Here is a 24,797-nt window from a genome sequence, read left to right as displayed (position 1 = left end):
GCTCCAATTCCCTGAATTAATCCTGACTGCCTTCCATCCCCCTCCCCCACAAGAACAGCATAATCCCTACAGGTTTAGCGCCCCTTCCCCAGGATAAAAATGTACGTTTGTAACTGGTGGTACGGGACAAGGTTACTTAAGGGTAAAACGTGTTTTACCGTTGTGTTTGACACCCTAGCCTCTAATTAGGACGGACATTTTTGCAATTATTATTCTTTAACACACTGGCCTCTCCCACCGAGATTGGGTGACCCGAAAAAGAAGACACTTCCAACACTCGCTTCATCGCTGTCTTGCCAAATCGATGCCCTTCCTAATTACATTGTCTCCACCCCTCCTTCAGAGTGCAGGCACTCACTGTACTCCAGGACTCAAGTCCGGCTAACCATTTTCTCTGACTCCCTTCACGAATCCTACATTGGTCATACTCCAACAGCACGTCAAGTAGTAAAAAACCACTTGTCTCCATTTCTGTCACACATGCCTGTTGAATGTCCAAGCCCCTCACATACAAAACAATTACCCCTTCCCTCCAACTTTTCCTAGGACAACCTCTGCCCCGCCTTCCTTCCACTACAGATTTATACACCCTTCAAGTCATCCTGTTTTGCTCCATACTCTCTAAATGTCCAAACCACCTCAACAACCTCTCCTCAGCCCTCTGAACAATACTTTTAGTAATCCAAACTACCGATCTCCATACTACGAATTCTTTGCATAATCACTATTTAATCCATAGTATTATGATTATTATTTTCACATTGGGAAAGCGCTAAATCCTTAGCGATCATTCAACGCCTCGGGAAAATGGGAGACATTCAAGTTCGATTCCTGAGAAGGGGGACTAGGTCTAATTCCTTGGATCAAGAACCCCCTCACATCAGAGTTCGTTCATTTCTGCACGAACGTTAAAACAAAATTTCTTGCTTTGGGTATCTTAAATGCTATTATTAATATAATAATATAATTAATAATTATTATTATAATGGTGTAATCAAATAAAATATTGACATTATTAAAGTAAATGTAATTATAATGTAATCAAATATTATAAGATAATGATGATAAAATAATAGTAATAAAAATAATTCCAAAAATCAGTGTTCCATCAGACTATTATTTTAGACCCAATCAACGTTTAAAAACTTAATATTTGTCTCGTTGCAATTGCCGGCAAATGCAACAAATTTTTTTAGATAGATTTTTTAAGGCATGGAGAACATTGTCGAACCACTCTAAGGTCACCTTAGTAAAGGTCATACCACTGTCACCCCACAAACAGGTCACACCAGTAAATGTCACCCAAAAAGGTCAGACCAGTAAAGGTCAATCTTGGAAGAGGTCGCAGTAAAGGTCATACTAGTAAAGGTCACCCTTCAAAATGGTCACTTCGGAAAAGGTCACCCTTCAGAAAAGTTCACCTCGAATATAGTCACCTCCAAAAAAGGTCACTGTATATTACATCATTGATTTAATTATTGTTGCTATTATAATTTTTTAAACGTATAGAATGTAAATAAAGGTCAATGTGTTGCAGGTTATTAAAGGTAATAGAACGCTGTTTAACCCTTGTAGTTTTAGCGCTTGTTTTTGAATATAAAGGTCATAGACAAGATAAATATCAGTATACATCAGGTCAAAGGACGTCATAAAGCGGGTAAATGAAGGTCAGGATATAGATATAAAAACGTTCGTATAAAAGGTCAAAAAAGGTCATATCTTATGTAGAAAGTCGTGTGTAAAAGACTCCAGCACCTACTGGAAGTATTCAAGTACTGGTTAAATAGGTATCCCAGCACCTACTGGAAGTATTCAAGTACTGGTTAAATAGGTATCCCAGCACCTACTGGAAGAATTCAAGTACTGGTTAAATAGGTATCCCAGCACCTACTGGAAGTATTCAAGTATTGGTTAAATAGGTATCCCAGCACCTACTGGAAGTATTCAAGTATTGGTTAAATAGGTATCCCAGCACCTACTGGAAGTATTCAAGTATTGGTTAAATAGGTATCCCAGCACCTACTGGAAGTATTCAAGTACTGGTTAAATAGGTATCCCAGCACCTACTGGAAGTATTGAAGTATTGGTTAAATAGGTATCCCAGCACCTACTGGAAGTATTCAAGTATTGGTTAAATAGGTATCCCAGCACCTACTGGAAGTATTCAAGTATTGGTTAAATAGGTATCCCAGCACCTACTGGAAGTATTCAAGTATTGGTTAAATAGGTATCCCAGCACCTACTGGAAGTATTCAAGTATTGGTTAAGTAGGTATCCCAACACATACTGGAAGTATTCAAGTGCTGGTTAAATAGGTATCCCAACACTGGAAGTATTCAAGTACTGGTTAAATAGGTATCCCAACACTGGAAGTATTCAAGTACTGGTTAAATAGGTATCCCAGCACCTACTGGAAGTATTCAAGTATTGGTTAAATAGGTATCCCAACACATACTGGAAGCATTCAAGTGCTGGTTAAATAGGTATCCCAACACAAAGTATTCAAGTACTGGTTAAATAGGTATCCCAACACATTCTGGAAGTATTCAAGTACTGGTTAAATAGGTATCCCAACACATTCTGGAAGTATTCAAGTACTGGTTAAATAGGTATCCCAGCACCTACTGGAAGTATTCAAGTATTGGTTAAATAGGTATCCCAACACATACTGGAAGCATTCAAGTGCTGGTTAAATAGGTATCCCAACACTGGAAGTATTCAAGTACTGGTTAAATAGGTATCCCAACACATTCTGGAAGTATTCAAGTACTGGTTAAATAGGTATCCCAACACATTCTGGAAGTATTCAAGTACTGGTTAAATAGGTATCCCAACACATTCTGGAAGTATTCAAGTACTGGTTAAATAGGTATCCCAAAACATACTGGAAGTATTCAAGTACTGGTTAAATAGGTATCCCAACACATACTGGAAGTATTCAAGTACTGGTTAAATAGGTATCCCAACACATTCTGGAAGTATTCAAGTACTGGTTAAATAGGTATCCCAACACATACTGGAAGTATTCAAGTACTGGTTAAATAGGTATCCCAAAACATACTGGAAGTATTCAAGTACTGGTTAAATAGGTATCCCAACACATACTGGAAGTATTTAAGTACTGGTTAAATAGGTATCTGAACACATACTGGAAGTATTCAAGTACTGGTTAAATAGGTATCCCAACACATACTGGAAGTATTTAAGTACTGGTTAAATAGGTATCTCAACACATACTGGAAGTATTCAAGTACTGGTTAAATAGGTATCCCAACACATTCTGGAAGTATTCAAGTACTGGTTAAATAGGTATCTCAACACATACTGGAAGTATTCAAGTACTAGTTAAATAGGTATCCCAGTACCTAATGACGTTAAGAATTCCCCCCCCCCCAAGAAAAAAAAGAAATCTAGCGATAAAGGCAGTAGTGACCATCAGGTCATTACAACCTTAACTGCTCGTTCCCTACTAACTGCCCTGTGCTAAAATCCAGTCACTTGTAGCATAAACTTGTAAGTGAGGGTAATGGCTGGTGCTTTACTTGTTCTCTCAGAGGACTTGTAATAAAGTTTTTTTTTATTTTGTCGGTTACGAGAGTTCATTTGGGCTTTTGTTTTTGCTTTGGTCGAAGGTCTGGTTCCATCATATTACTTTTGTTTTTGTTATTAATATTACTATTATTATTATTATTATTTAATTTTATTATATTTTATTAGTTTTTTAATTTTATTTTTACTTTTAATAATAATAATAATAATAATATTATTATTATTATTATTATTATTATTATTATTATTATTATTATTATTATTATTCTTGACCTTGCTAGGAATAGCGTTTTTCGAAACGTCACACAGGAGATGTCGTACACTGACCGGCTTCAAAATTACTGTAAACGTTTCGAACCTGCCTCAGATTGGCTGACGAATGTTAGCAAGCGTTTTGAACCTTCCGCTGATTGCCTAGGAAAGTACAGAAACTTTCGACAGTTTAAAAAAAAAGAGACGTGGGATTACTTTTGATGCTTCTGTAATCCCAAGAGGATTATTTCTTACCTTTGTAAATAGAGATAGCGTAGGGTTTATTGTGTTATTGTGGGATTTTGTCAACGATTTTGTACGTGTGTGTGTGTAACCCGCGAACCTTTTATTTACTGCAGTGTATATTTTTTTTAGATATGTATTGGTTATTTTGATATAGCATCGTTTATAGCTATGCATAGCTCAGTGACATGTATAGGAATACATAGCAATGTATAGTTCACTTAGAGTATGTGTTTTCGGTATTCTTGGGTATGTATAGCCTATGATGTTTATAGCTAGTATTCTTTGCCATGTATAACTCTCTGTGGTATGTATAGCCAGTATTCTTGGCTATGTATAGCCTTCTGTAGTCAGTATTATCATACACAAACGAGTATTATATTTCATAGGTTAATATTTAATAGTGTAATATTTAGTTTTAAAGCAACAGAACTAGACTAAGAAACCGCATAAAGTGGAATTTAAATAGGCCTGTGACTAGGCTTGCTTATGGGCCAGGTTCCATGTTGACATGATTTACTATGTCTAGGCTTCTCAGGAGCGAGCGTTAAATTTATTCAGTGGGGTGGGGGTAAATAGTTTGGTTTTTATTAATGAACATAATAAAACTTGTATTTATAGTTTATACCAAAAGCAAATGAAAAATATACAGATACTATATTCTATTAATTGTGGCCTGAATAACTAGCCTAAAGACTGGACCTGTCCCGTAGCTCAATTGGTAATGCACTCGGCTCTCACATTGAAGTTCGATGTTCAGTGCACGGTACGGCACGAAACATTTGGACGTATTTCCGTAAGACACCTGCTCACACCTGCTCTCCATGCTAACCGATCAGTAAAATGGGTACCTGGGTGTTAGTCGACTGGTGTGGGTCACATCCTGGGTCAAAAAATGACCCAATTTGCCCGAAATGCTCTGCATATCAAGGGGCTTTCTAAATAGTAGTATGTCACTGACGTCAGCTCGGCTTGCATGCCTTTTATATATACACTTATAGAATTATTATTATTATTCAAAGTTTAATTATGACCTGAATCACCAGTCCCGTGACCAGGCTTGCTCATGAAGCAGGTTCGCTAGTGACCTGGCGGACGCGACTGGGGGTTCAGAAGCCGGAAAGTGGCTCACTTTCCAACCTAACAACAATACATGCAAGAGGTGAGGACTCAGATACAAGCACAAACAGTTGCTTTATCTACTCAATACAGAGGAAATTTGAAAGTGATGAGACTGGAGACAGTAGAAGATGAGGTAATCAGTCCCTCAGGCTGGCAGAACTGTACACAGAAGAGTGCCAGGGTGGGCGAAACGTCTTCAGATAAATAGGTAGCTGGGTGTTAGCTGACTGGTGTAGGTCGCATCCTGGAGACAAAACCTGATTTGCCAGTAATGTTCTGCCTAACAAGGGACTTTCTATATAGTATACCACTAATGTCATCTACGTCTCTATATGTCGTGCCGAATAGGTAAAACTTTCGATTTTGGCTTAAATAGCAACACTTTTGCAGAATAAGGCAAGCGAAAATTTGTGTAGACAATAATTTCGCAAAAATCATTCTGAACCTAATGAAAAAAATATATTTCATTGTTTATTATTAAATTATTGGAAACTTATCTAAAATATATTTAGTTGGATTAGGCTAAATTAAATTTCGTTTGTTATAATAAGGTTAGATAAGTTTTCTAAGGTTCTTTTGGTACAAAATTATTAATTTTTACATTACCATAAATGAAAAAAAAATATGTATCTTTAAGCGTATAAGAGAAAATTTTAGAAAAGACTGAACTTATACTTGCTAACTGACCAGTTTTACCTATTTGGCACTACACCCCCCCCCCCACACACACACACATCTCTTTAGTCATAGAGTGGTCAGGAAGTGGAACAGACTGGCGAGCGATGTAGTGGAGGCAGGAAAGATACATAGGTTTAAGACGAGGTATGATAAAGCTGACTCACGAAATCGTAATGACACGATTGCAAACAAACCATACCACGGGCGGGAATAGAACCCGCGATCAGAGTCTCAAAACTCCAGACCGTCGCGTTAGCCACTGCTCATGGAGCAGGGAGAGAGAGGACCTAGTAACGTTCAGTGAAGAGGCGGGGCCAGGAGCTGAGTCTCTACCCCTGCAACTACAATTAGGTGAGTACACACACATACATATATATATATATATATATATATATATATATATATATATATATATATATATATGTCGTGCCGAATAGGCAGAACTTGCGATCTTGGCTTAAATAGCAACGCTCATCTTGCCATATAGGACAAGTGAAAATTTGTGTATGCAATAATTTCGCCAAAATCATGCTGAACCTAATGAAAAAAATATATTTGATTGTGTTTGTTTAGTAGTAAATTACTGTAAACGTATTTAAAATATATTTAGTTGGGTTAGGCTAAAATAAATTGTTCTTGTTATAATAAGGTTAGGTAAGTTTTCTAAGATTCTTTTGGTGCAAAATTAAAAAAAATTACATTAACATTAATGAAAAAATATATCTTTGAACGTATAAGAGAAAATTTCGGAAAGGACTTAATTTTAAATGAGTCCTTGCTAATTGACCCGTTTTACATATTCGGCACGACATTGTATATATATATATATATATATATATATATATATATATATATATATATATATATATATATATATATATATATATATATATATATATATTTTTTATTTATTTTTTTTTATTTATTATCACACTGGCCGATTCCCACCAAGGCAGGGTGGCCCAAAAAAGAAAAACTTTCACCATCATTCACTCCATCACTGTCTTGCCAGAAGGGTGCTTTACACTACAGTTTTTAAACTGCAACATTAACACCCCTCCTTCAGAGTGCAGGCACTGTACTTCCCATCTCCAGGACTCAAGTCCGGCCTGCCGGTTTCCGAGTCCTGGAGATGGGAAGTACAGTACCTGCACTCTGAAGGAGGGGTGTTAATGTTGCAGTTTAAAAACTGTAGTGTAAAGCACCCTTCTGGCAAGACAGTGATGGAGTAAATGATGGTGAAAGTTTTTCTTTTTCGGGCCACCCTGCCTTGGTGGGACCCTGCCTTGGTGGGCCACCCTGCCTTGGTGGGGCCAGTGTGATAAATAAATAAATAAATATATATATATATATATATATATATATATATATATATATATATATATATATATATATATATAACTAAATTGTGATCAACACTTGTCAGTGCTTAATAATGACTCTCATACAGACAAACCCAGAAGGATAATTAATCTGCATATTTCGACCTCCTCCTGGGATCCTCTTCAGCAGACACATAAGGGAAACATTATCCAGATGTTGCTCATGTGTGTATTTCCTCGTCTTGTCGGTATTGTGTATCACTAGTATAAAGAAGTATGATACATGTTTACAACGACAGCCAAAAGCCAACTATCAAACAAATTTCGGGATCATATCAACAAAATCCTATATAACCAATCTATTAACAATTTTGACAGAGTCACAGAAATTACACAAACTAAACGGATGAGCAAATTGCTTTTATTTGGATTTCAAAAATGTGTTTGATAGAGAGGCCCATGAAAGGTTAATCTCGAAACTACAAAATATTGATGGAATAAAAGGGCCCGGCTATTATAATAGATTAAATTTCTATTTTAAATTGAAATGCAAAATAGAGGAAAATGTGTTTAGGAAAATATTACAATTTGGGTCTTTTTTTGCGGGGGGGGGGATTTTCCCCCTGCTATATTTTTTTGTTTATATAATTAGACACAATGAACATGGAAATATATATTTTTTTGTAAATGACAAAAATTTGGCAAAATTTTGCATGAAAATTCGGATTGAGCAGATGGTTGGTGAAGAGCTTTTGATTCGAGGAAGAGGGGTTTCTTATATCCTGAATATAACCTAATTATCTCCCATGCTATAGGCGTCATGTGGCCCCTACGGGTGTAGCGCTTTCCTCTGAATATATTAGAGATGTATAACGGAAGGTTTGTCAACAGCGTTGATGACGTACACGAGGACGTCAACAGTGACATCAGTACATCTGTTGATGCGAAAGTAAGCAGGCTGCCATCAGTACCACTACACTGCCACCAATACCACTACACTGCCACCAATACCACTACACTGCCACCAATACCACTACACTGCCACCAATACCACTACACTGCCACCAATACCACTACACTGCCACCAATACCACTACACTGCCACCAATACCACTACACTGCCACAAATACCACTACACTGCCACCAATACCACTACACTGCCACCAATACCACTACACTGCCACCAATACCACTACACTGCCACCAATACCACTACACTGCCACCAATACCACTACACTGCCACCAATACCACTACACTGCCACCAATACCACTACACTGCCACCAATACCACTACACTGCCACAAATACCACTACACTGCCACCAATACCACTACACTGCCATCAATACCACTACACTGCCACCAATACCACTACACTGCCACAAATACCACTACACTGCCACAAATACCACTACACTGCCACCAATACCACTACACTGCCATCAATACCACTACACTGCCACCAATACCACTACACTGCCACAAATACCACTACACTGCCACCAATACCACTACACTGCCATCAATACCACTACACTGCCATCAATACCACTACACTGCCACCAATACCACTACACTGCCACCAATACCACTACACTGCCATCAATACCACTACACTGCCACCAATACCACTACACTGCCACAAATACCACTACACTGCCACCAATACCACTACACTGCCACAAATACCACTACACTACCACAAATACCACTACACTGCCATCAATACCACTACACTGCCACCAATACCACTACACTGCCACAAATACCACTACACTGCCACCAATACCACTACACTGCCACAAATACCACTACACTGCCATCAATACCACTACACTGCCACCAATACCACTACACTGCCACAAATACCACTACACTGCCACCAATACCACTACACTGCCACAAATACCACTACACTGCCACAAATACCACTACACTGCCATCAATACCACTACACTGCCACCAATACCACTACACTGCCACAAATACCACTACACTGCCAAAAATACCACTACACTGAAACCAATACCACTACACTGAAACCAATACCACTACACTGCCACCAATGCCACTACACTGCCACAAATACCACTACACTGCCACCAATACCACTACACTGCCACCAATACCACTACACTGCCATCAATACCACTACACTGCCATCAATACCACTACACTGCCCCCAATACCACTACACTGCCACAAATACCACTACACTGCCACCAATACCACTACACTGCCATCAATACCACTACACTGCCACAAATACCACTACACTGCCACCAATACCACTACACTGCCACAAATACCATTACACTGCCACCAATACCACTACACTGCCATCAATACCACTACACTGCCCCCAATACCACTACACTGCCACAAATACCACTACACTGCCACCAATACCACTACACTGCCATCAATACCACTACACTGCCACAAATACCACTACACTGCCACAAATACCACTACACTGCCACCAATACCACTACACTGCCATCAATACCACTACACTGCCACAAATACCACTACACTGCCACCAATACCACTACACTGCCATCAATACCACTACACTGCCACAAATACCACTACACTGAAACCAATACCACTACACTGAAACCAATACCACTACACTGAAACCAATACCACTACACTGCCACCAATACCACTACACTGCCATCAATACCACTACACTGCCACAAATACCACTACACTGCCACCAATACCACTACACTGCCACAAATACCACTACACTGCCATCAATACCACTACACTGCCATCAATACCACTACACTGCCATCAATACCACTACACTGCCCCAATACCACTACACTGCCACAAATACCACTACAGTGCCACCAATACCACTACACTGCCACAAATACCACTACACTGCCATCAATACCACTACACTGCCATCAATACCACTACACTGCCACAAATACCACTACACTGCCACCAATACCACTACACTGCCACCAATACCACTACACTGCCACCAATACCACTACACTGCCACAAATACCACTACACTGCCACCAATACCACTACACTGCCACCAATACCACTACACTGCCATCAATACCACTACACTGCCACAAATACCACTACACTGCCACCAATACCACTACACTGCCATCAATACCACTACACTGCCCCCAATACCACTACACTGCCACAAATACCACTACACTGCCACCAATACCACTACACTGCCACAAATACCACTACACTGCCACCAATACCACTACACTGCCATCAATACCACTACACTGCCATCAATACCATTACACTGCCACACATACCACTACACTGCCATCAATACCACTACACTGCCACCAATACCACTACACTGCTATTAATACCACTACACTGCCATCAATACCACTACACTGCCATCAATACCACTACACTGCCACCAATACCACTACACTGCCACCTATACCACTACACTGCCATCAATACCACTACACTGCCATCAATACCACTACACTGCCACCAATACCACTACACTGCCACCAATACCACTACACTGCCACCAATACCACTATACTGGCACCAATACCACTACACTGCCATCAATTCCACTACACTGCCATCAATACCACTACACTGCCACCAATACCACTACACTGCCATCAATACCACTACACTGCCATCAATACCACTACACTTCCACCAACACCACTACACTGCCATCAATACCACTACACTGCCATCAATACCACTACACTGCCACCAATACCACTACACTGCCACCAATACCACTACACTGCCACCAATACCACTACACTGCCACCAATACCACTACACTGCCATCAATTCCACTACACTGCCATCAATACCACTACACTGCCACCAATACCACTACACTGCCATCAATACCACTACACTGCCATCAATACCACTACACTTCCACCAATACCACTACACTGCCATCAATACCACTACACTGCCACCAATACCACTACACTGCCACCAATACCACTACAATGCCATCAATACCACTACACTGCCACCAATACCACTACACTGCCACCAATACCACTACAATGCCATCAATACCACTACACTGCCACCAATACCACTACACTGCCATCAATACCACTACACTGCCATCAATACCACTACACTGCCACCAATACCACTACACTGCCACCAACACCACTACACTGCCATCAATACCATTACACTGCCACAAATACCACTACACTGCTACCAATACCATTACACTGCCACAAATACCACTACACTGCCACCAATACCACTACACTGGCATCAATACCATTACACTGCCACAAATACCACTACACTGCCATCAATACCACTAAACTGCCATCAATACCACTACACTGTCATCAATACCACTACACTGCCACCAATACCACTACACTGCCACCAATACCACCACACTGCCACCAATACCACTACACTGCCACCAATACCACTACACTGCCACCAATTCCACTACACTGTCATCAATACCACTACACTGCCATCAATACCACTACACTGCCATCAATACCACTACACTGCCACCAATACCACTACACTGCCATCAATACCACTACACTGCCATCAATACCACTACACTGCCACCAATACAACTACACTGCCACCAATACCACTACACTGCCACCAATACCACTACAATGCCATCAATACCACTACACTGCCACCAATACCACTACAATGCCATCAATACCACTACACTGCCACCAATACCACTACACTGCCATCAATACCACTACACTGCCATCAATACCACTACACTGCCACCAATACCACTACACTGCCACAAATACCACTACACTGCCACCAATACCACTACACTGCCATCAATACCACTACACTGCCACCAATACCACTACACTGCTACACAATACCACTACAATGCCACCAATACCACTACACTGCCATCAATACCACTACACTGCCACAAATACCACTACACTGCCATCAATACCACTACACTGCCATCAATACCACTACACTGCCATCAATACAACTACACTGCCAACAATACCACGACACTGCCCACAATACCACTACACTGCCACAAATACCACTACACCAATACCACGACACTGCCACCAATACCACTACACTGCCATCAATACCACTACACTGCCACCAATACCACTACACTGCCACCAATACCACTACACTGCCAACAATACCACTACACTGCCATCAATTCCAGTACACTGCCATCAATACCACTACACTGCCATCAATACCACTACACTGCCCCCAATACCACTACACTGCCACAAATACCACTACACTGCCACCAATACCACTACACTGCCATACCACTACACTGCCATCAATACCACTACACTTCCACCAACACCACTACACTGCCATCAATACCACTACACTGCCACTGCCACCAATACCACTACCAATACCACTACACTGTCATCAATACCACTACACTGCCATCAATACCACTACACTGCCACCAATACCACTACACTGCCACCAATACCACTCCACTGACAACAATACCACTACACTGCCACCAATACCACTACACTGCCACCAATACCACTACAATGCCATCAATACTACTACACTGCCACCAATACCACTACACTGCCACCAATACCACTACACTGCCATCAATACCACTACACTGCCACCAATACCACTACACTGCCATCAATACCACTACACTGCCATCAATACCACTACACTGCCACCAATACCACTACACTGCCACCAACACCACTACACTGCCATCAATACCATTACACTGCCACAAATACCACTACACTGCCACCAATACCACTACACTGGCATCAATACCATTACACTGCCACAAATACCACTACACTGCCATCAATACCACTAAACTGCCATCAATACCACTACACTGTCATCAATACCACTACACTGCCACCAATACCACCACACTGCCACCAATACCACTACACTGCCACCAATACCACTACACTGCCACCAATTCCACTACACTGTCATCAATACCACTACACTGCCATCAATACCACTACACTGCCATCAATACCACTACACTGCCACCAATACCACTACACTGTCATCAATTCCACTACACTGCCATCAATACCACTACACTGCCACCAATACCACTACACTGCCACCAATACCACTACACTGCCACCAATACCACTACAATGCCATCAATACCACTACACTGCCACCAATACCACTACAATGCCATCAATACCACTACACTGCCACCAATACCACTACACTGCCATCAATACCACTACACTGCCATCAATACCACTACACTGCCACCAATACCACTACACTGCCACCAATACCACTACACTGCCACCAATACCACTACACTGCCACCAATACCACTACACTGCCACCAATACCACTACACTGCCATCAATACCACTACACTGCCATCAATACCACTACACTGCCATCAATACCACTATACTGCCATCAATACCACTACACTGCCATCAATACCACTACACTGCCACCAACACCACTACACTGCCACCAATACCACTACACTGCCACCAATACCACTACACTGCCACCAATACCACTACACTGCCACTAATACCACTACATTGCCATCAATACCACTACAATGCCATCAATACCACTATACTGCCATCAATACCACTACACTGCCATCACTACCACTACACTGCCACCAATACCACTACACTGCCACTAATACCACTACATTGCCATCAATACCACTACAATGCCATCAATACCACTATACTGCCATCAATACCACTATACTGCCATCAATACCATTACACTGCCACCAATATCACTACGCTGCCATCGATACCACTACACTGCCACCAATACCACTACACTGCCACCAATACCACTACACTGCCACCAATACCACTACACTGCCACCAATACCTCTACACTACCACCACCACTACTACACCACTACAGCAACACCACTACACCACCAACACCACTACACCACCAACACCACTACACCAACACCACTACACCACCAACACCACTACACCAACACCACTACACCACCAACACCACTACACCACCAACACCACTACACCACCAACACCACTACACCACCAACACCACTACACCACCAACACCACTACATCACCAACACCACTACACCACCAACACCACTATACCACCAACACCACTACCAACTCCACTACACAACCACCAACACCACTACACCACCAACAACTCCACTACACCACCAACACCGGTACACCACCTCCAACACCGGTACACCACCAACACCACTACACCAACACCGGTACACCACCACCAACACCGGTACACCACCACCAACACTGGTACACCACCACCAACACCACTACACCACCAACACCACTACACCACCAACACCGGTACACCACCACCAACACCACTACACCACCAACACCACTACACCACCAACACCGGTACACCACCACCAACACCACTACACCACCAACACCGGTACACCACCACCAACACTACACCACCAACACCACTACACCACCAACACCACTACACCACCAACACCACTACACCAACACCGGTACACCACCACCAACACCACTACACCACCAACACCACTACACCAACACCAATACAGCAACACCACTACACCACCAACACCAATACACCAACACCACTACAACACCACTACACCACCACTACCACTACACCACCACCAACACCACTGCACCACCACCACCAACACCGGTACACCACTATACCAACGCCACTACACCACCACCAACGCGGGTACACCACTACACCACCACCACCAACACGGGTACACCACTACACCACCACCACCAACTCCACTACACCACCAACTCCACTACACCACCACCACCAACTCCACTACACCACCAACTCCACTACACCACCACCACCACCACCAACTCCACTACACCACCACCAACTCCACTACACCACCAACTCCACTACACCACCAACTCCACTACACCACCACACCACCAACACCACTACACCAACACCACTACACCAACACCACTACACCACCAACACCACTACACCACCAACTCCACTACACCACCAACTCCACTACACCACCACACCACCAACACCACTACACCAACACCACTACACCAACACCACTACACCAACACCACTACACCACCAACTCCACTACACCACCACCACCAACACCACTACACCACCACCACCAACTCCACTACACCACCAGCTCCACTACACCACCACACCACCAACACCACTACACCAACACCACTACACCAACACCACTACACCAACCACTACACCAACACTACACCACCAACACCACTACACCACCACCAACACCACTACACCTCCACCACCAACTCCACTACACCACCACCAACTCCATTACACTACCAACTCCACTAACCACCAACACCACTAACCACCAACACCACTAAACCACCACCAACACCACTACACCACCACCAACACCACTACACCAACACCACTACACCACCAACACTACACCACCAACACCACTACACCAGCACCCACCACTACACCAACACCACTACACCAACACCACTACACCATCACCACCACCAACTCCACTACACCACCTCCACTACACCACCACCACCAACTACACCACCACCACCAACTACACCACCACCACCAACTACACCACCACCACCAACTACACCACCACCACCAACTCCACTACACCACTAACTCCACTACACCACCTCCACTACACCACCAGCTCCACTACACCACCAGCACCACTACACCACCACCACCACTACACCACCACCACCACTACACCACCACCACCACTACACCACCACCACCACTACACCACCACCACCACTACACCACCACCACCACTACACCACCACACCACCAGCACCACTACACCACCACCACCAACTCCATTACACCACCAACTCTACTAACCACCAACTCCATTACACCACCAACTCCACTAACCACCAACACCACTAAACCACCACCAACACCACTACACCACCAACACTACTACACCAACACCACTACACCAGCACCAACACCACTACACCAGCACCACCACCAACACCACTACACCAGCACCACCACCAACACCACTACACCAACACCACTACACCAGCACCACCACCAACACCACTACACCACCAACACCACTACACCACCAACACCACTACACCACCACCAACTACTACACCACCACCACCAACTACACCACCACCACCAACTCCACTACACCACCAACTCCACTACACCAATAACTCCACTACACCACCAGCTCCACTACACCACCAGCTCCACTACACCACCAGCTCCACTACACCACCACTACACCACCACCACTACACCATAACCACCAACACCACTACACCACCAACACCACTACACCACCACCACCAACTACACCACCACCAACTACACCACCACCAACTACACCACCAACTACACCACCACCAACTACACCACCACCAACTACACCACCACCACCAACTCCACTACACCAATAACTCCACTACACCAATAACTCCACTACACCAATAACTCCACTACACCAATAACTCTACTACACCAACTCCACTACACCACCAGCTCCACTACACCAATAACTCCACTACACCAATAACTCTACTACACCAACTCCACTACACCACCAACTCCACTACACCAATAACTCCACTACACCAATAACTCTACTACACCAACTCCACTACACCACCAGCTCCACTACACCACCAGCTCCACTACACCACCAGCTCCACTACACCACCAGCTCCACTACACCACCACCACTACACCACCAACCCCACTACACCAACACCATTACACCACCAACACCACTACCACCAACTCCACTACACCACCTCCACTAACTCCACTACACCACCACCACCAACTTCATTACACCACCAACTCCACTAACCACCAACACCACTAAACCACCAACAACACCACTACACCACCAACTCCACTACACCACCAACTCCACTACACCAACACCGGTACACCAACAACACCACTGCACCACCACCACCAGCTCCACTACACCACCACCACCAACTCCACTACACCAACACCGGTACACCACCTCCAACACCGGTACACCACCAACACCACTACGCCACCAACACCACTACACCAACACCGGTACACCACCACCAACACCACTACACCACCAACACCACTACACCAACACCACTTCACCACCAACACCAGTACACCACCAACACCACTTCACCAACACCACTTCACCACCAACACCACTACACCACCACCAACACCACTACTACACCACTGCACCACCACCACCACCAACCTCACTACACCACCAACACCGGTACACCACTATACCAACACCACTACACCACCACCAACACCGGTGCACCACTACACCACCACCAACACCGCTGCACCACTACACCAACACCAACACCGCTGCACCACTACACCAACACCACTACACCACCACCAACACCACTACACCACCAACACCACCAACTCCACTACACCAACACCAACACCGGTACACAACTACACCAACACCACTACACCACCACGAACACCACTACACCACCAACACCACCACCACCACCACTACACCAACACCACTACACCACCACCACCAACTCCACTACACCACCACCACCAACTCCACTACACCACCACCACCAACTCCACTACACCACCACCAACTCCGCTACACCACCACCAACTCCACTACACCACCACCACCAACTCCGCTACACCACCACTAACTCCACTACACCACCACCACCAACTCCACTACACCACCAACTCCACTACACCACCAACTCCACTACACCACCAACTCCACTACACCACCAGCAACACCAGTACACCACCAACACCACTACCAACACCACTACACCACCAACACCACTACACCAACACCACTACACCACCACCAACACCACTACACCACCACTAATACCACTACACCACCAACACCACTACACCAACACCACTACACCAGCACCTCTACACCACCACCACCACCCCCACCACCACCACCACCACCACTACACCAACTCCAATACACCAACACCGGTACACCACCAACACCACTGCACCACCAACACAACTGCACCACCACCACCAGCTCCACTACACCACCACCAGCTCCACTACACCACCACCACGAACTCCACTACACCACCACCACCACCAACTCCACTACACCACCAACACCGGTACACCACCAACACCACTACACCACCACCAGCTCCACTACTCCACCAACTCCACTACTCCACCACCAACTCCACTACACCACCACCAACTCCACTACACCACCACCAACTCCACTACACCACCACCAACTCCACTACACCACCACCACCAATTCCACTACACCACCACCACCAATTCCACTACACCACCACCACCAATTCCACTACACCACCAACACCAATTCCACTACACCACCAACACCAATCCCACTACACCACCACCAATTTCACTACACCACCACCAATTTCACTACACCACCACCACCAATTTCACTACACTACCACCAATTCCACTACACCACCACCACCAATTCCACTACACCACCACCAACTCCACTACACCACCACCAACTCCACTACACCACCACCAATTCCACTACACCACTACCACCACCAATTCCACTACACCACTACCACCACCAATTCCACTACTCCACCGCCACCAATTCCTCTACACCACCACCACCAATTCCACTACACCACCAACACCAATTCCACTACACCACCACCAATTTCACTACACCACCACCAATTTCACTACACCACCACCACCAATTTCACTACACCAACGCCACTACACCATCACCAACTCCACTACACCAACGCCACTACACCATCACCAACTCCACTACACCAACGCCACTACACCACCACTAACTCCACTACACCACCACGAACTCCACTACACCAACACCGGTACACCACCAACTCCACTACACCACCAACTCCACCACACCAACACCACTACACCACCAACTCCACCACACCAACACCACTACACCACCAACACTACTCCAACTCCACTACAACAACACCACTACACCACCAACACCACTACACCACCACCACCACTACACCACCGTCAACACCACTACACCACCACCATCTCCACTACACCAACACCGGTACACCACCATCTCCACTACTCCACCAACACCAGTTCACCACCACCTCCACAACACTACAAACACAGGTACACCACCATCACCACTACACCAACACCACTACACCACCAACTCCACTACACCAACACCACTTCACCACCAACTCCACTACACCAACACCACTACACCACCACCAACACCACTACACCAACACCACTACACCAACACCACTAGACCACCGTCAACACCACTACACCACCACCATCTCCACTACACCAACACCGGTACACCACCATCTCCACTACACCAACACCGGTACACCACCATCTCCACTACACCAACACCGGTACACCACCATCACCACTACACCAACACCACTACACCACCAACTCCACTACACCAACACCACTTCACCACCAACTCCACTACACCAACACCACTACACCACCACCAACACCACTACACCAACACCACTACACCAACACCACTAGACCACCATCAACACCACTACACCACCACCATCTCCACTACACCACCAACACCGGTACAACACCACCACCAACTCCACTGCACCACCAACACCGGTTCACCACCACCTCCCCCCCCACAACACTACAAACACAGGTACACCACCAGCACCAACTCCACTACACCACAAACAGTTACACCACCAGCACCACCACCTCCACAACACTACTAACACAGGTACACCACCACCACCAACTCCACTACACCACCAACACCGGTTCACCACCACCACAACACCCCAAATACAGGTACACCACCACCACCACCTCCACAACACCACAAACACAGGTACACCACCACCACCACCACCACCACCACCACCACCACCATTACACTACTACCATAAAACTTCAAGATTTGAACAAGTTACATTGTTCTTTCAAAGATGCTTATGCCGTTAGATGTAACAAAAGCAATGGAACCAAACAACATATCCACATATCCACATAGGCACACACAGAACCGGAACTGCAGTGTGTCTGTAGCAATATGATTCAGCAAGTATCTTCAGGCAAGAGAGTTGCAAGGCAGCTTCGTCTGTCCTGTGCAGCTGCAAGTTAGACTCAGAATCCCATAATAAAGTATACGATCTAGGGCCTTATAGCTCCGATCTCTCCTACGCCTGCATTTTTTCTCCATTGGTTTGGTGCTTTTTCTTTTTTTATCCTATGCAAATGTGTTGAATTAATAGAAAGGGGGAAAATCTGAATTGTTATGACCTAGGTCAGTGGGACAAAAATGGAAGGTAAAGACGTAGACGAGTCATAAGGATGTTAAGAGATATTTCTTTAGTATGTGGTGGGTGAAAATTGGAATGGGTTTGATGTGGTGGTGGAGGCAAAATTAGCACACACCTTTAAAAATTTTGGCACAGTTGGCCATATATCAGTGATGACGATCGCAATAATGTAGGCGGCGGGGCCAGGAGATGAATCTCGCTCTCCCCCAAACACAAGTCGGTAAGTATAAATAGTGGAGTACGTACGTGTTCACACACACACACACACACACACACACACACACACACACACACACACACACACACACACACACACACACACACACACACACACACACACACACACACACACACACACACACACACACAAAGGCCCTCACTTGAGAATATCTTCGTGCCTCGACTCCCTCTCAAGAAATCGAGTGGATCCGAGATGGTCAGTTGCTTATGAAGCGGAAGAGAAACCGGCGTCAGAGGCTTTGAATTAGCAGACGTAAATTATTCAAGAGATAATTACTGAAATTTTGAGAGTGGTAAGAAGGAAGGGTGAAGAGGAAGAGAGAAGAAAAGAGGGAAGGGAAGAGTTGGGAAGAAAATATTAAAATACTGAATTCTTATGATGGGAAATTATTCATGTCTGTTGATGAGTGGGAAATTATTCATGTCTGTTGATGAGTAAACGTGCAACAATTGAGCATCTGTATTGTCGACAATAATGATACCCAACTGTCGCACATGTGACTTTTTATTGTAAACCATCAGAGGGATAATCTTGTACTCGTTTTCCCCAGGTATTATCTATGCTTAAGAAATCACAAGTCTAGGAAAATATAACCACTAGAAAAATGTTAAGAAAATATGAATGATTTGTGTATGAATGATTATTTTCGACGAACGTCGAAATCAATCTCTCTCTCTCTCTCTCTCTCTCTCTCTCTCGCATGAAGAACAATTTTAATTTTTATGACAAAATCCCGAGTACAGAAAGGCCCTGTTTACACAGAAGGTTAAATTTTGGGCTACTGCTGTAAAGCGAAAATCGCCGTAAAGTGAAACATAGCCCTTTTTTTTCAATTTCAGATGCATATAAAAGTCTGATAACATGTTTACAACATATTAAGTGAGAAATGAAGCTAGTCCTACTAAGTGCTTATACAGTACACACATTATTTACCTTAAAATATTTTCACCCTTGGCTTACAGTGAGTGGTGAATATATATATTGTAGGAAGTCTGAGTAAATGAAGAATGGGTCTAGTTGAAAACCGCTGCATTAGCGGAACGCTGTAAACCGAAGCACTGTAAAGCGGGGGCCTCCTGTACATCAAAATGGTAAGCCGTATCTATCCCAATACTGCCTTAGATATTCCCACTTAAGTTTTATCGCCAGTTAGAGTAACGAAACAGTGAAACAGATAAATTGCGCCTCTGAAACTTGGGTATTTAGAATTAGCATTAAATCCATAAAAGGAATGGAAGACATTTCGCTCTTCATCGGATACATCGTCTGTTGTGGGGGAAAAAAATACCGGAATTTATTCCGGCGAGACGCATCATTTATTGCTGAAAAATGCTGACGTAAGGATTTATTTGGACAGGCAGTTGTACAGACAATGAGGTCTCGTACCCTCGTAGCACCACTTATGCAAACAGTCTCGTATCCTTCTAGCATCAATTATGCAAGCAACAAGTTCTCGTGGCCTCGTAGCAGCAGTCGTGCAAGCAACAAGGTCTCGTGGCCTCTTAGCACCAATTATGCAAGCAACAAGGCCTTGTAGCACCAATATTGTCGATAATAAACAATTCCAACAAGTCGATAAGTAGACCAATGCTGGTCGCTCAAGTGTCTTTATTGTTGCAACGTTTCGCTTGAGCAGCAGGCGTGTTCATTTGAGAAGTAATAGTTTAGAAATCCAACTAGTTGACGAATGAGACACTTGTACAGCATTTGGGAGTTTGAGGGACTGATTACCCCATTCACCTTATCTTTCACCGTTCTTCTCTGTATTGGACTGAAGAAGCCTCTGCCTGGCGAAATGTTTCATCAATAGATTCCCAGATGCTGCAGAATTGTCATTATTTAGTTAGAGGCCAAAACAAAATATTGTCACTCACCAATATTTTCTAGATTTTTGATGTGTCGATCAAGAATGTTTTCAGAGGTTAATACCTAAAAATATATATATATATTTGTTGCTTGTTGATTTTTATTTCGTCATAAAAATACTGGGAAAAGGTGGAAGAAAGATGAAATATTATGAAAACCTGGGGATCAACAGGCAGCGCCTGGGGACTGGAAGGTAATCAGATTAATTCAAGGATTAGACCAAAAGTTCTACACCAGCACCAAGACACACTGATGCGAGTTGAAGGTGTTGGAACTGGAGACAGAGGAAGAACAGGTAATCAGTTCCTCAGTCTAAAAGTCCACACTCGTAAGAGTTGAAGGTATTGAAACTGGAGACTATAGAACAACAGGTAATCAGTCCCTCAGTCTGGAAGGTGTTCACCAGTTTGAAATGTGAGAAAAAGTGAAAAATCTTCTGTATAGCAAATAACACAAGAAAGATATCTCCTCGCCGGAAACTGGCAAACGAGGGAAAGGAAGAAATGAAGAAAGGGAAACAGGAAAGAAAAAGCCAACTCAAAAAAAGAGTTGGAAAATAAAGAAGGCAAGGAGGAGAAAAGAGACAAAGGAGCAGCTCGGAGAATTAGAAGATTGTGAGAGTCTGTTTGCCAGTGAGGTTAATGCTGCCAGCTGCTGTTGCTACCTGCCGCTGTTGCTGCCTGCTGCTGTTGCTGCCTGCTGCTGTTGCTGCCTGCTGCTGTTGCTACCTCATGCTGCTGCTATTGCTGCTGATGCTGCTGCTGCTATTGCTGCTGCTGCTGCTATTGCTGACGCCGCTGTTGCTGCTGCTGCTATTGCTGCTGATGCTGCTGCTGCTATCGCTGCTGATGCTGCTGCTGCTATTGCTGCTGATGCTGCTGCTGCTATTGCTGCTGATGCTGCTGCTGCTATTGCTGCTGATGCTGCTGCTGCTATTGCTGCTGATGCTGCTGCTGCTATTGCTGACGCCGCTGTTGCTGCTGCTGCTATTGCTGCTGATGCTGCTGCTGCTATCGCTGACGCCGCTGTTGCTGCCTACTGCTGGTGTTGCTGCCTGCTGCTGTTGCTGCCTGCTGCTATTGCTGCTGCTGCTATTGCTGCTGCTGCTATTGCTGCTGCTGCTGCTACTGTTGCTGCTTGCTACTGCTGTTGTTGTTGCTGCTGCCTGCCTGCTGCTGCTATTGCTGCCTGTTGTTGCTGCCTGCAGCTGCTGTTGTTGCTGCCTGCAGCTGCTGTCGTTGCTGCCTGCAGCTGCTGTTGTTGCTGCCTGCAGCTGCTGTTGTTGCTGCCTGCAGCTGCTGCCTGCAGGTGCTGTTGTTGTTGCCTGCAGCTGCTGTTGTTGCTGCCTGCAGCTGCTGTTGTTGCTGCCTGCAGCTGCTGTTGTTGCTGCCTGCAGCTGCTGTTTTTGCTGCCTGCAGCTGCTGTTTTTGCTGCTTGCAGCTGCTGTTGTTGCTGCCTGCAGCTGCTGTTGTTGCTGCCTGCAGCTGCTGTTGTTGCTGCCTGCAGCTGCTGTTGTTGCTGCCTGCAGCTGCTGCTGTTGCTGATGCCTGCTGCTGGTGTTGCTGCCTTCTGCTCTTGCTGCCTGCTGCTACTGTTGCTTTCTGCTGCTGTTGCTGCCTGCTGCTGCTGCTATTGCTGCCTGCAGCTGCTGTTGCTGCCTGCAGCTGCTGCTGTTGCTGCCTGCAGCTGCTGCTGTTGCTGCCTGCAGCTGCTGCTGTTGCTGCCTGCAGCTGCTGCTGTTGCTGCCTGCAGCAGCTGCTGTTGCTGCCTGCAGCTGCTGCTGCTGTTGCTGCCTGCAGCTGCTGCTGCTGTTGCTGCCTGCAGCTGCTGCTGCTGTTGCTGCCTGCAGCTGCTGCTGCTGTTGCTGCCTGCAGCTGCTGCTGCTGTTGCTGCCTGCTGCAGCTGCTGCTGCTGCTGTTGCTGCCTGCTGCTGCTGCTGTTGCTGCTGCTATTGCTGCCTGCTGCTGCTATTGCTGCCTGCTGTTCTTACTGCTGTTTTTGCTGCTGTTGCTGCCTACTGTTGCTGCTGCTGTTGCTGCCTACTGTTGCTGCTGCTGTTGTTACTGCTGTTACTGCCTGCTATTACTGCCTACTGTTACTGCTGTTACCTACTGTTGCTGTTGATGCTGTTGTTACCGCTACT

This window comes from Cherax quadricarinatus, chromosome 87, assembly GCF_038502225.1.
Source record: "Cherax quadricarinatus isolate ZL_2023a chromosome 87, ASM3850222v1, whole genome shotgun sequence".
Classification (NCBI taxonomy): domain Eukaryota; kingdom Metazoa; phylum Arthropoda; class Malacostraca; order Decapoda; family Parastacidae; genus Cherax; species Cherax quadricarinatus.
This window is presented reverse-complemented; position numbering follows the sequence as displayed.